Source organism: Bombina bombina, chromosome 4, assembly GCF_027579735.1.
Source record: "Bombina bombina isolate aBomBom1 chromosome 4, aBomBom1.pri, whole genome shotgun sequence".
Classification (NCBI taxonomy): Eukaryota; Metazoa; Chordata; class Amphibia; order Anura; family Bombinatoridae; genus Bombina; species Bombina bombina.
The window spans coordinates 524,897,171-524,911,007 of NC_069502.1; positions in this window are offsets into that span (position 1 = coordinate 524,897,171).

Consider the following 13,837-nt stretch of genomic DNA (forward strand, 5'->3'; position numbering starts at 1 on the left):
CACAAGGCCTCTATGTGCAGCAACCAATCAGCAGCTACTGAGCATATCTAGATATGCTTTTCAGCAAGTGATATTAAGAGAATGAATCAAATTAGATAATAGAAGTAAATTAGAAAGTTGTTAAAAATGACATGCTCAGGCAGCTATCACCCCCTATTTGGGCACTCATATCATCCTGGGAGGGGATTTTAATCTCACCCCCAACTCTCATTGTGATAGGCTTAGGGACCCACAAAAAGGGCCACCTGGTAAGGCTATCAGACCCTCAGAAAAATTTGAAAAAGATATTTTTGCACTTCTGGGCGATTCCCTGGATGTGGTAGACATTTGGAGACAGCTTAATCCTGATGGAAAAGACTACACATGCGCGTCGCGTGCCTCCCCTACCCTGTCTCGGATAGACCTCTTCTTGGTCTCAAACTCATTGCTTCCACTCGTTATTGACACCAAGATTGGGGAAGTGATGGTTTCGGACCATGCCCCAATAGCTCTTTTCTTGGATGGGAATCTCCCGGTCTCTAACAGACGTACTCTCAAGTTCCCGAAGCATCTAATTCATTCACAGGAATTTCAAAGTTACCTGGTACAATCCTGGGATGATTATCGGGCAAATAATGCCCAACACACGGACTCCCCTGAACTGTTCTGGTCCGCAGCTAAAGCGGTCCTGGCAGGTAACATTATCGCCTTTCTAGCTCGCAGGAAGCGACAATGTACGGAAAGGATTGAGAGATTGAGGGAGGCCCTGGCCGAGGCTTACCGCACCTACTGTACGACACCCTCTGTTCTGAACCACGGCAATTATATTGCTTTGAAAAAGGAATATGATGCTTTGCTGGCTAGCCGGGCCTCACAGGATCTATTACGATCCAGAGGCAAATATTATAGATTCGGGGATAAATCCGGGAAACTGATGGCAACCCTGGTAAACACCCCCACATCCTCTAAACACATAGCGGCATTGAGAACCCAGGGCAAAATTGTAAAGGATGCAGAGTCCATTGCGAAAGCGTTCGCAACATATTACTCTACTTTATATTCCAGCGAACGCTCAAATGATGTGGAGCTGATGGATAAATTCTGGGAAGGCATTAACATCCCACAGATATCAGAGTCTCAGTTAGAGAAATTAAATGCTCACATAGGAGAGGAGGAGATCCAGAGGACAATAATGGCAATGTCACTGGGTAAGGTCCCAGGCCCTGATGGGCTACCGGTGGAGTTCTACCGGCTTCTTAAGGGACAAGTCTCCCCAGTTTTAGCAGCTCTTTACTCCTCGTATTTTGGGGGGGAGAGAGCACCGATACCTGAGTTCTCCACAGCATACATCACCTTGATCCCGAAGACGGGTAAAGATAGCTTAGCACAAGAATCATACCGTCCGATTTCGCTACTAAACTCGGATTACAAGATTCTGACAAAGCTATTGGCCGAGAGGCTCAAATATATCTTACCAGATATTATTCACAGTGACCAAACGGGATTCATGCACGCAAGGTCCTCGGTGGTAAATGTTTGCGTGTCCTACAAGTCATACAACACTATTGGACCAACAAACATAATGACTTCGTTAAAAATGGTAAGGAGGCCTTCCTGCTGTCCCTGGACGCAGAGAAGGCCTTCGATCGCGTTGAGTGGGACCACCTTTTTCATACATTGACCAGGGCCAACTTCTCAGGCCCGTTCCTTGAATTTATCAGGAACCTATATCACTCTCCTTACGCCAACATAATTGTTAATAATACCTTTTCATCCAATATTCAGCTCCACAGAGGAACGCGACAGGGTTGTCCCCTGTCGCCTCTACTCTTCAACATAGCCCTCGAACCTCTAGCGATAACGCTTCGGCAGGCGTTTCCTGGCATTGATATCTTGGGCCAGCCGCAGCACCTGGCGTTGTACGCGGACGACATGCTGTTGTTTGTTCAAGATCCTCAAACACATATTCCGACGGTTCTGGAGTCACTTACTGACTTTGGCCGGTTCTCCGGGTACAAGGTGAACACACAGAAATCGGAGATCTTGTGGTTACACCGAAAGCTCTCTGGGGAAGGAGACTTCCCGTTCACGGTGGCTAGAAGGGACATCACATATCTAGGCGTTAAGATCTCAGCCAATCCTAACAAACTATATGCTAACAATCTAACGCCCATCTGCATGAAACTACAAACTCAGATGAATAGCTGGAGATCCCTACCTCTCTCGTTATCAGGCAGGATTAACCTGCTAAAAATGATGGTCCTGCCCCGCCTCCTCTACCCGCTCTTGATGTTGCCTTTACTTCTGTACAAGGCCGACATTAAAATGTTAAACTCGGCAGCAGCCCGCTTCATATGGCGGGGGGGGCAAACCACGTATCTCAAGAGAAAAACTGAGCATGAACTTCCTCAATGGAGGCCTGGCTCTGCCAGACTTCAGATTGTACAATTGGGCCGCTCTAATTCGCCTGGTGCTGGACTGGCAGGTAGGCACACACCACTTCTGTCAGTATCCTCTGGAGCAGGCTATCTTGGGGAATATCTCCCTGGCATATCTGCCACACATCACAAACATGAGGACAGTAAAAACACTAGGCCTTAGCACATTATTTACAGACCCCTTAAGGGCCTGGCACCAGGCCCACAAATTCTTGAAGAAATCGTGTGGTGCCTCCAGTTACTTACCAATGGTCAAAAACCCAGACTTTCCGGCGGGTTCCGATTCACGGCCCTTCCTGATTTGGGAACAGAAAGGATTGAGATCACTTAAACAATTACGGGACCCACTTTCAAGGGACATAAAGACCTTTGGGACCTTGCAAAGAGAGTTCGATCTCCCCAGGACCCACTTCTACGCCTTCTTGCAGGTGAGACATTATGTCACTACCTTAATAAGAGACACACCGGAACTCTGGGAGAGCTCTCCCTTTAGGGTTACCCAAACTCTTTATCAGATAGGGAGATTCTCCCTGTCTGAGATTTACCAGGCACTCATACATCGGTACTCGGAGGGCATACACGAGAGGATACGGGAGGGTTGGGTCAGGGAGGGGATTGGGGGAATTACGTGGGAGGATATACGGGTTTGGACTGGAAAGAACTAAATCAACCACTCTGTCTGCCATTTTCAGGGAAACCCAGGTGCGCTTTCTCCATAAAGCCTACCTCACTCCAAAGCATCTGGCCAAATGGATACCCTCACGCCCTAATGAGTGTTCAAAGTGCTCCATAGAAGCTCCTAACCTCTTACATTACCTGTGGGAATGCCCATCAGTTAGACAGTTTTGGGGTAAAATCCAATACTGGATTAATCAAATCTTACAGATAAGATTCACACTTCAGCCTGAAACGGTCATTTTCCTACACTGGGCACGACAGAATAAGCAACAGGATGCAGTGCTGAGCTTGGTGTTACTTATAGCCAGAAAATGCATTCTAAAAAGCTGGACGGTGAGAAGGGGACCTTCTTTCCAAGGCTTCAGAAACCTACTCAGATCACAGATATTTATTGAACAGATGGATGTTAGGATGGACGTGCAAAATAGACTGGGCGTCTTCCTACGCAAGTGGCGCAGGCTTATACTAACCTTTGAATTAAAAATCCAGAGACTGATCCTGGCACCATTTAAAGACTCAACTGTTTTTGTTGAGGGGGAACTGAGGGGTGAATGGGAACACTTATTCATAGAAACAATACTCCCGGGTTGAAATTACTTCCCTTCTCCCCCCCCCTCGGCATTGCCCTTCACTCTCACTTTCCCCTCCCCCTCTCCACCCCTTTTTTTTTTTTTTTTTTCTCCCCATCACCACCGCTGGGCCACAAGTTGATGCACCTTAGATGATCACATAGCATGTCCTTAAGTTTTATGTTAGATTTGATGTTTAGTTATTAGATAGTAAGGTTAACTTTTTGGAAAATAAGAAAAAGAGGGCTGAGTGAACACATGGTAAGGTCAGTACATATGCTTAACAAATATATACTGCAGATACGAACAGCTAGAAGTGATGCATCAACCATTGTACTATAACCCGTTTTCTTATCAATTTGCTGTAACGAATACAGAGGATCTGTGCATCATTAATATTATGAATATGTATTGTATGTTCTCCTCCTTTCTGCAACTGCATTGCTGTTGTCTGACGATGTGTGTTTTGTTCAACCCAATTTCAATAAAAATGATATGTGAAAAAAAAAAAAATGACATGCTCTTTCTAAATCACTAAAGAAAAAAAATTGGGTTTCATGTCCCTTTAATATAAGTGTATATAGTACAAGAAAGAGAAAGGCACTCACCGGGTCTTAAATTCCAATTCCTTTTATATACACACACATACACACACACACATATATATATATATATATATATATATATATATATATATATATATATATATATATATATATATATATATATATATACACACACATACACAAATATACACACACATACATACAAACATACACACACACACACTGAGTAGAAAAAAAGAAGACTATGCACTTAACTAGTGCTACATAGTTCAGACAGCACATTCAATGAAAATGATGTCAAATAATTATTTACATACTGGCAGTGTACAGGCTAGAGAGAAAGTCTGCAAAACAAACCAGTGACACTTCTGGAACTCTTGTCTGCAGACTTCAGCTGTAAGACGCAACGCCCCCACTACAACCCGGGAACTGTAGCACATCTCTGAAAGGGGAGGGGGCACAAGTTTTACTTCACTTTGTTAACCCCACGCTTTGACTAGACAGCATTTCAGGGACAGGGAAGCAGATAAATAGCCAGATAAATAGCCTTTTTCAGTCAGCTCAGTGGCCAGCTCAGGGGGGTCCACAGGGGGAGCCAGGGACATTTTTACAGGGGCACTTGTCCCTGTAGGCCCCCGTGTAGAACCACCCCACCGTGCAGATGTGTATGTGTTAGCACAAGTGTGATGGCTGACAAGCTGCTATTGGTAGATGGAGCTATGCCTGTAATGCTATCAAAAATGGCTCATTTAGGTTCTAGCATTTCTGAATTATGTTATATTGAATTGTATCTAGAATGTAATTACTATTGTAGTGATTTCTATATGAATGAGTTAAAAAAAAATTATAGCAAGAGGAGAATGCTCAAAAACCCAAAATAGCTATATGTAAAAAATAAACAATATTAACATAATCAATGGAGCATTCAAAATTGTGCAATATAAATCTGTCAGGGATGTATTGAAAAAATGCTAGCAGAATTATCAAGCTCCTCGACAGCTTCACTTCCATATGTCTTAGAAACAGACCACCTTTCATCTGTAAAATATGCAAACGAGGGACACCAATTCTGCTTAAAAAATGTTAATCAAAGTGTGACAGTTATTGAAGGCACCATTCAGGTGTGGTATAGTCAGCTTGTCGTCACAGTCTCCATCTAACTGAACAGAAAGTTCAGGCTCCATCACTTATAACATTGGTGAGTGCACACCAAGGAGACATGGAGACTGCTGATTCCAAATCAGCTTGTTTATTATTTGCATAGTTCTATAATTATGTACTGTTTATTCCATGATTTGAAGCTTACCTTCTTGTTCTTTTCCTCTACGATCATTCTGATATAGCCTGGAGGTATATTTTGGGTCATTACAGTATCTTGCTGTAGGATGAACTCCTGAGGAACTAGAAAATACCAAAGGGCATTGCATGAGTGCAAAATGATTACTAAATTCCCTTTTTTAAATGTCAGGGTTTTTTTAATCCCCTGCTTAATTTGGCAGTTCGGCTTAGCGGGCCTTGTACTTGTAAGTCTTTAAAGCCACTTTTTTAAGTTTTTCTATTCCTCAAGAGCTTTCGTTAAGGAGATATAATGCTTTCTGCTTTGCTTATTTTTAAATGCTATAATGGAGTCTGATTCTGTCCCTTAATCTACTTTTCAAACTGAGTCTCCTGAACACCTTCCTACCATGATTTAGCGTGTTTTAAAAGAGCTGAGGTTTCTCCTCACGTTTATTTATGTGACTCATGTTTATCTATATTATTGCATTCAGACCAAACTAATGCTGCTTTTATAGTTGTTACTGCTCCCTCTGTTTGTTCTTTACTGGAGAGTACTGCAGATATATCACCAGGAGTGAAAAATGTCATAAAATCTGCTGTTTCTGGGATGCTGGCCACTCTCCCATCTTCAAGTAATCATAAAACTTCAGTTCAGATTTTACCTTCTACTAGTACTGTCTCCTGAAAGCAGGGATACTGTTGTTTCTTCAGGAGATGACGTTTCCTCTTCTGATTTTTAAACTGATAGATCCTATTTTATTTTTTAAATTGAACATATTCATTCTCTTTGGAAAGAGTTTTTACTTACTTTAGGGGTTAAAGATTCTAATGTTTCTAATGTTTCTTAGGATAAGCCTTGTAATGATTTTAATTCAGTTTTTAAGACTGTTAAGCTTCCTGAGATTTTTTCTTTGTTAGAGAGTGTACCTAAGGTTGACGGGGCGATTTGCACTTTGCCTACGCATACTACCATCCCTTTGGAAGACAGTACTTCTTTTAAATATAGGAATTAGAGTGCTTTTATAAAAGGGCCTTACTACATGCAGGGTATTTGCTTAGACCAGCTATTTCTATTGCTGATGTGGCTTCCTGCTACATCTTTCTGGTGATCTAGTCTTTCAGAAAAGAGTTCTAATAACTCTGCTGCTTAAGATCTTTTGGGTTTACTCAAAAGTTCCAATTCCTTTATTTGCAATGCTTTATTTTAAAATCAGTATTAAAAGCATGTCTTTAGCAATCCATGCTAGAAGAGCCATATGGCTTCCTGGTCTGCTGACATGGTGTTTAAATCCAGACTTTTGACTATTTCCTTCCAAGGAAAGAAATTCGGCTACATTAGAAGTTGTGCGTTAGGCTGAAAAAGCAGCGTTAACAGGTCCTAACGCAGCTTTTTCACTACCGCTGCTATTACGAGTCTTGCAGGTTTAGGGGCACTGCACACTTCTTTGGCTTTACCGCAAAACGACTTACGTAAACTTCGTAAAGTCTTTTTTCTATGGGACTTCCATAGCGCTGATATTACGAGTCTGTCCTGGTAGGCCAAAAAGTGAGCGGTACACCCTCTACCTCCAAGATCCCTAACGCATTTTAAAGTCAGTAGTTAAGAGTTTTATGGTACAACGCTGTAGCATAAAACTCATAACTAAAGTGCTAAAAAGTACACTAACACCCATAAACTACCTATTAACCCCTAAACCGAGGCCCTCCCGCATGACAAACACTAAAATAACATTTTTAACCCCTAATCTGCCGCTCCGGACATCGCCGCCACTGTAATAAACATATTAACCCCTAAAATGCTGCACTACTGCCTCGCAAACACTAGTTAAATATTATTAACCCCTAATCTGCCACCCCTAACATCGCCACCACCTACATTATACTTATTAACCCCTAATCTGCTGCTCCAGACATCTCTGCCACCTACACTATACTTATTAACCCCTAATCTGCTGCCCCCAACATCGCCAACACCTACATTATTTTTATTAACCCCTAATCTGCCGCCCCCAATGTCGCTGCAACTTACCTACACTTATTAACCCCTAATCTGCCACCCCCAACGTCGCCGCCACTATTCTAAATGTATTAAACCCTAAACCTAAGTCTAACCCTAACCCTAACACCCCCTACCTTAAATATAATTTAAAGAAAATTACTTTCATTAACTAAAATACTATTAAAACTAAATACTTACCTATAAAATAAACCCTAAGATAGCTACAATATAACTAATAGTTACATTGCATCTAGCTTAGGGTTTATTTTTATTTTACAGGCAAGTTTGTATTTATTTTAACTAGGTAGAATAGTTATTAAATAGTTATTAACTATTTAATAACTACCTAGCTAAAATAAATACAAAAGTACCTGTAAAATATAACCTAAGTTACACTAACACCTAACACTACACTACAATTAAATTAATTAACTAAATTAAATACAATTAAATAAATTAAATACAATTAGCGAAAACCCACCACCTACACAACAAACCCCCCAAATAAAAATACTAACTAAAAAAACCTAAGCTCCCCATTTCCCTGAAAAGGGCATTTTGATGGGCATTGCCCTTAAAATGGCAGTTAGCTCTTTTGCGGCCCAAAGCTCTAACCTAAAAATAAAACCCACCCAATACACCCTTAAAAAAACCTAACACTAACCCCCTGAAGATGGACTTACTGTTCTGAAGACCGGACATCCATTCTCAAGGAAGTGGCAGAAGTCTTCACCCATCCGGGCCAAAGTCCTCGACGAAGCCGGGAGAAGTTTGCATCAGCCAATAGGATTTTTTCTACCTTAATTCCGATTGGCTTATAGAATTCTATCAGCCAATTGGAATCTAAGGGATGGCATCTTGGATGACGTCATTTAAAGGTACTGTCATTCAGTAAGAAGACTCCGGAAGAAGAGGATGCTCCTTGTCGGATGTCTTGAAGATGGAGCCGCTCCGCGTCAGATGGATGAAGATAGAAGATGCCGTCTGGATGAAGACTTCTGCCCGTCTAGAGGACCACTTCGCCCAGCTTGGATGAAGACTTCTCCCGGCTTCGTTGAGGATTTCGGCCCCGTTGGATGAAGACTTCTGCTGCTTCCTTGAGGATGGATGTCCGGTCTTCAGAACAGTAAGTCGATCTTCAGGGGGTTAGTGTTAGGTTTTTTTTAAGGATGTATTGGGTGGGTTTTATTTTTAGGTTAGGGCTTTGGGCCACAAAAGAGCTAACTGCCCTTTTAAGGGCAATGCCCATCCAAATGCCATTTTCAGGGCAATGGGGAGCTTAGGTTTTTTTAGTTAGCTTTTTATTTGGGGGGTTGGTTGTGTGGGTGGTGGGTTTTACTGTTGGGGGGTGTTTTTTTTTTACAGGTAAAAGAGCTGATTACTTTGGGGCAATGCCCCGCAAAAGGCCCTTTTAAGGGCTATTGATAGTTTAGGCTAGGGTTTTTTTTTTGGGGGGGGCTTTTTTTATTTTGATAGGGCTATTAGATTAGGTGTATATAGTTTAAAGATCTGTAATTTGTTTTTTATTTTCTGTAATTTAGTGGGGGTTTTTGTGATTTAGCTAATTTAATTTAATTTATTTAATTGAATTTAATTTAGGTAATTTATTTAATTGCAGTGTAGTGTTAGGTGTTATTGTAACTTAGGCTAGGTTTTATTTTACAGGTACTTTTGTATTTATTTTAGCTAGGTAGTTATTAAATAGTTAATAACTATTTAATAATTATTCTACCTAGTTAAAATAAATACAAACTTAGGTCTAAAATATAAATAAACCCTAAGCTAGCTACAATGTAACTTTTAGTCATATTATAGCTAGCTTAGGGTTTATTTTATAGGTAAGTATTTAGTTTTAAATAGGAATTATTTAGGTAATAATATTAATTTTTATTTAGATTTATTGTAATTATATTTAAGTTAGGGGGTGTTAGGGTTAGGGTTAGACTTAGGTTTAGGGGTTAATACATTTAGTATAGTGGCTGCGACATTGGGGGCAGCAGATTAGGGGTTAATAAATGTAGGTAGGTGGCAGAGATTAGGGGTTAATAATATTTAACTAATGTTTGCGAGGTGGGAGTGTGGTGGTTTAGGGGTTAATATGTTTATTTTATTGTCTGCGATGTCCGGAGCGGTAGATTAGGGGTTAAAAAATATAATGTAGGTGGCGACGATGTCGGGGCGGCAGATTAGGGATTAATAAGTGTAAGATTTGGGGTGTTTAGACTCGGGGTTCATGTTAGGGTGTTAGGTGTAAACATAAATTTTATTTCCCCATAGGAATCAATGGGGCTGCGTTACTGAGTTTTTTGCAGGTGTTAGACTTTTTCTCAGCCGGCTCCCCCCGTCGATTCCTATGGGGAAATCGTGCACAAGCACGTACGACCAGCTCACCGCTGACTTAAGCAGCACTGTTATTGAAGTGCGGTAAGGAGCACAATTTTGCTCAACACTTACTTCTTGCCTTTTACCGCCGGGTTTATAAAAACCGTAATACCAGCGCTGTAGGTAAGTGAGCGGTGTGAAAAAACTGCTTGTTAGCACCGCACAGCTTCTAACGCAAAACTCGTAATCTGGCCGATTGTTTGGTAATTATTTAGATTCTATTATATCTACTGTTACTGGAGGTAAAGGGACTTTTTTCATTAGGACAAGAAGTCTAAGGGAACCTTCCAATCATTTAATTCCTTTCATCAGAATAAGGAACAGAACACTCACTCTGATTAGAATCAAGGCACTTCTGGCCCAGTCTGGAGGCCTGGTAATATCTGGAACAAGTCAAAGCAGGCTAAGAAATCTATCCCTACTACTAAAACTGCATGAAGGTGTGGTCGAGAGGTTCTGCTAAGGGGCAGAATCCCTGGGAACTGAATATAGTTTCTCAGGGTTATTAAATAGGATTCAGAGTAAGGCCTCCCACAAGAAGGTTCTTTTCTGCCTTTTGTTCAGCAAGGTCAGTTTATGTCCACAATGGATTTAAAAGCTGCTTATCTTCATGTTCCAATCCTTAGGAAACATTACCAGTTTCTGAGATTTGCCTACTCTACCATTCAGTTTGTTACTCTACCATTTGGTCTGCCTACAGCTCCAAGATTTCTCACAAAGCCCTTTTGTCTGTGATCAGAGCTCAGGGTATTGCAGTGTTTTCTTAACTGGACGATATTTTGGTTTAAGCTCAGGCTGTTGTTGTTTCTTGGAGGATCAATTTTCCAAAGAGTACTTTGGTTCCTCAGACAAAGGTAATTTTTGGGGTTTTCAAATAGATTCAGGCTCCATGTGTCTTTCTTTAACAGATCAGAGGTTAAAATTGGCATTACCTTGTCTGAACCATCAGTCCCTCTCCTTTCGCTCTGTTGCTCTTTGTAAGCTGTCTCATAAGATTTTTCTGGATCCCAGTACAATTCAGTCTCTGACATGGTGGCTGGATCATCAATTTATTATTCAGGGGGCTTTTTTTTTGCTCGTCCTACCTGGACTGTGATCACCACAGATAGTTTTATTCCTTTTGACTACCTCTTCTGCTAGAAGAGTTTCTGAATTGTCTGCTCTTTCCTGTGATCCTCCTTATCTTATTTTTCTTAAAGGGACAGTCTGGACAAAAATAAACTTTCATGATTCACATAGAGCATGTAATTTTAAACAATTTTCCAATTTACTTTTATCACCAATTTTGCTTTGTTCTCTTGGTATTCTTAGTTGAAAGCTTAACCTAGTAGGTTCATATGCTATTCTTAGACCTTGAAGGCCACCTCTTTTCAGAATGCATTTTAACAGTTTTTCACCACTAGAGGGTGTTAGTTCACGTATTTCATATAGATAACACTGTGCTCGTGCACGTGAAGTTATCTGGGAGCAGGCACTGATTGGCTAAACTGCAAGTCTGTCAAAAGAACTGAAATAAAGGGGCAGTTTGCAGAGGCTTAGGTACAAGATAATCACAGAGTTTAAAAATATATTATTATAACTGTGTTGGTTATGCAAAACTGGGGAATGGGTAATAATAAAGGGATTATCTATCTTTTCAAACAATACAAATTCTGGTGTAGACTTTCCCTTTAAGGATAAAGCATTTTTATTAACAAAATTAAAAAAAATGCCTAAAGTTGTTTCTTCAGACAATATAAGCAGATAATTATTGCTCCTTCTTTGTGTCCTAAGCCTAAGAATACTTCAGAAAGATCTTTGCATAATTTGGATGTTGTTAGAGCATTAAAATATTATATTAATGTGAATTAGAATTTCATACAGACTTCTAATTTGTTTATTCACTTTTCTGGTTCTAGAAAAGACAGAAAGTTTTTGCTGTTTCTTTGGCCTCCACTGCAACAGATGACTGCTCATTGTAAGGCTCCTGGTTCGCCCCCTCCAGTCTCGGCGATTGCAGAGAGTAGCTGCTTCCATCTCAGCTTGCCATGTGGAGGGACGCCGAGACTGTAGTCCTCCTGCTCCTGTCTGCAGCTCCCCTAGGTATACGCAGTCACACGTGGATGGAATTTAAAGGAACCATGTCCTAATTTCCAGAACTCCCTCCTAGAGGACTCCAGCTTGGGATTTCCTATAAAAGCTAACTGTGTCCTTCATTCTGGACTGAGTTATTGCCTTCCCTAGCTTGTTCCTGGCTCCAGAGATGAATCATACTTACCTGACACCTGTGTATACTCACCTTGCTCCTGAGACCAAGCATACTTACCTTGTACCTCAGGCATTATCACCTTATTCCAGAGACCAAGCATACTTACATGCCACCTGTTAATGCTCACCTTGCTCCTGATACTTGTGTATGCTCACCTTGCTCCAGAGAACAGGCATACTTATGTGATACCTGTGTATGCTCACCTTGTTCCAGAGATCAAGCATACTTAACTTGCACCTGCTTATGCTCACCTGGTTTTTGAAAGCCAAACAGTCTTGCTTGATACTTGTGCCTGCTGAGAACCCTGTGTCTACTATACTAGCAACAGTCTTTATCAAGCCAGCTGTGCCTTCTGTTCCTATCTGGTATACCATGACAGTCTCACCACAAATACCCGCTTGGTAACCTGTGCCTGCTGAGAACCCTGTCTACAATACCAGAGAAAGCCTTCCTCAAACCAAGCTGTGCCTGCTGTATCTACCGGATATTATTTGACAGCCTCAACCTTACTGCACAATTTATCACCAGTGTTGATTTGACTTTGCTTATGTGATCTTCAATTTGAACTACCACCTGTCCTTTTTCTTATCAATCGGTAAAGATTTTATAAGACTTCTAACCTCCTCACACTCATTCTATTAGGTCAGTAGCCACTTTTTAGCCTTCAAGAATGAGGCTTTGGTTCACCAAATTTGCAAGGCAGATACTTGGTCTTCATTGCATACTTTTACTAAAATCTACCATTTTTAAGTTTTTGCTTCTCCTGAGGCAGCTTTTGTTAGGAAGTTTATTCAGGCAGTTGTCTCATCTTGATTTATTTTTACCTCATTGATTGATTTTTTTAAGTGCATTAAAAAAAAAAGAATAGATTTATGCCTTTTTGGGTTTCTTTGGGGTTGTGGATTTGGTTTTCTTAGGGAAAAAGATGTTTTAAATCCCACCCTTTATGTCATTACTCGTTGGCTCCACAGCTTGGGTATTAGTTCCATGGGGTAATAGATCATGGACTTTCACCACCAGTATGACAGAAAACATAATTTATGCTTGCCTGACATATTAATTTTTTCAAGCAATTAGTACTGGCTCTTAAATAACTTCACAAGCGTGAGCACAATAGTATCTATATTTAATACATGCATTGAGGTCCTATCTGAATCATGAAAGTTTAATGTGGTCTTTACTATCCCTTTAAATGAGGTGGAAGGGATATAATCTCTTGGGGTTTGGGAATCTTTGCTTTCTCCTAGTGGTAAGGAAGAGTAACTCCCAGGAGTAACAGATCGCAGACTTTCACCATCATGAAATAAATTAATTTAGCAGGTAAGCATTATGTTTTTTCTCATTTTGCCATTTTAGCATTGGATTTCATTTGGTAGCTATACAGAAAAAAAAATGAAATTTAGATGCATTTAGTGCAAACAATTTAAAAACTGATTAATAAAAAGGTGTGGATGACTCAACACTGAACATTTTAATAATTACAAAAGTGTTTCTATAGGATTAGAGTACCCCAAAGATTCACAAAATTTATCATACTGGGATATACAATATTTACTGTGTGCAAGGTAGATTGAGCATTAACATTGGGGTATACTCAGATGTTAAATATTTTACTTAACTATAAATATTTTTTGCATACCAAACATAATTCTTGGCAATATAATTTGTGAAGTATGTTTATTTCATTACTTGCTAAATAT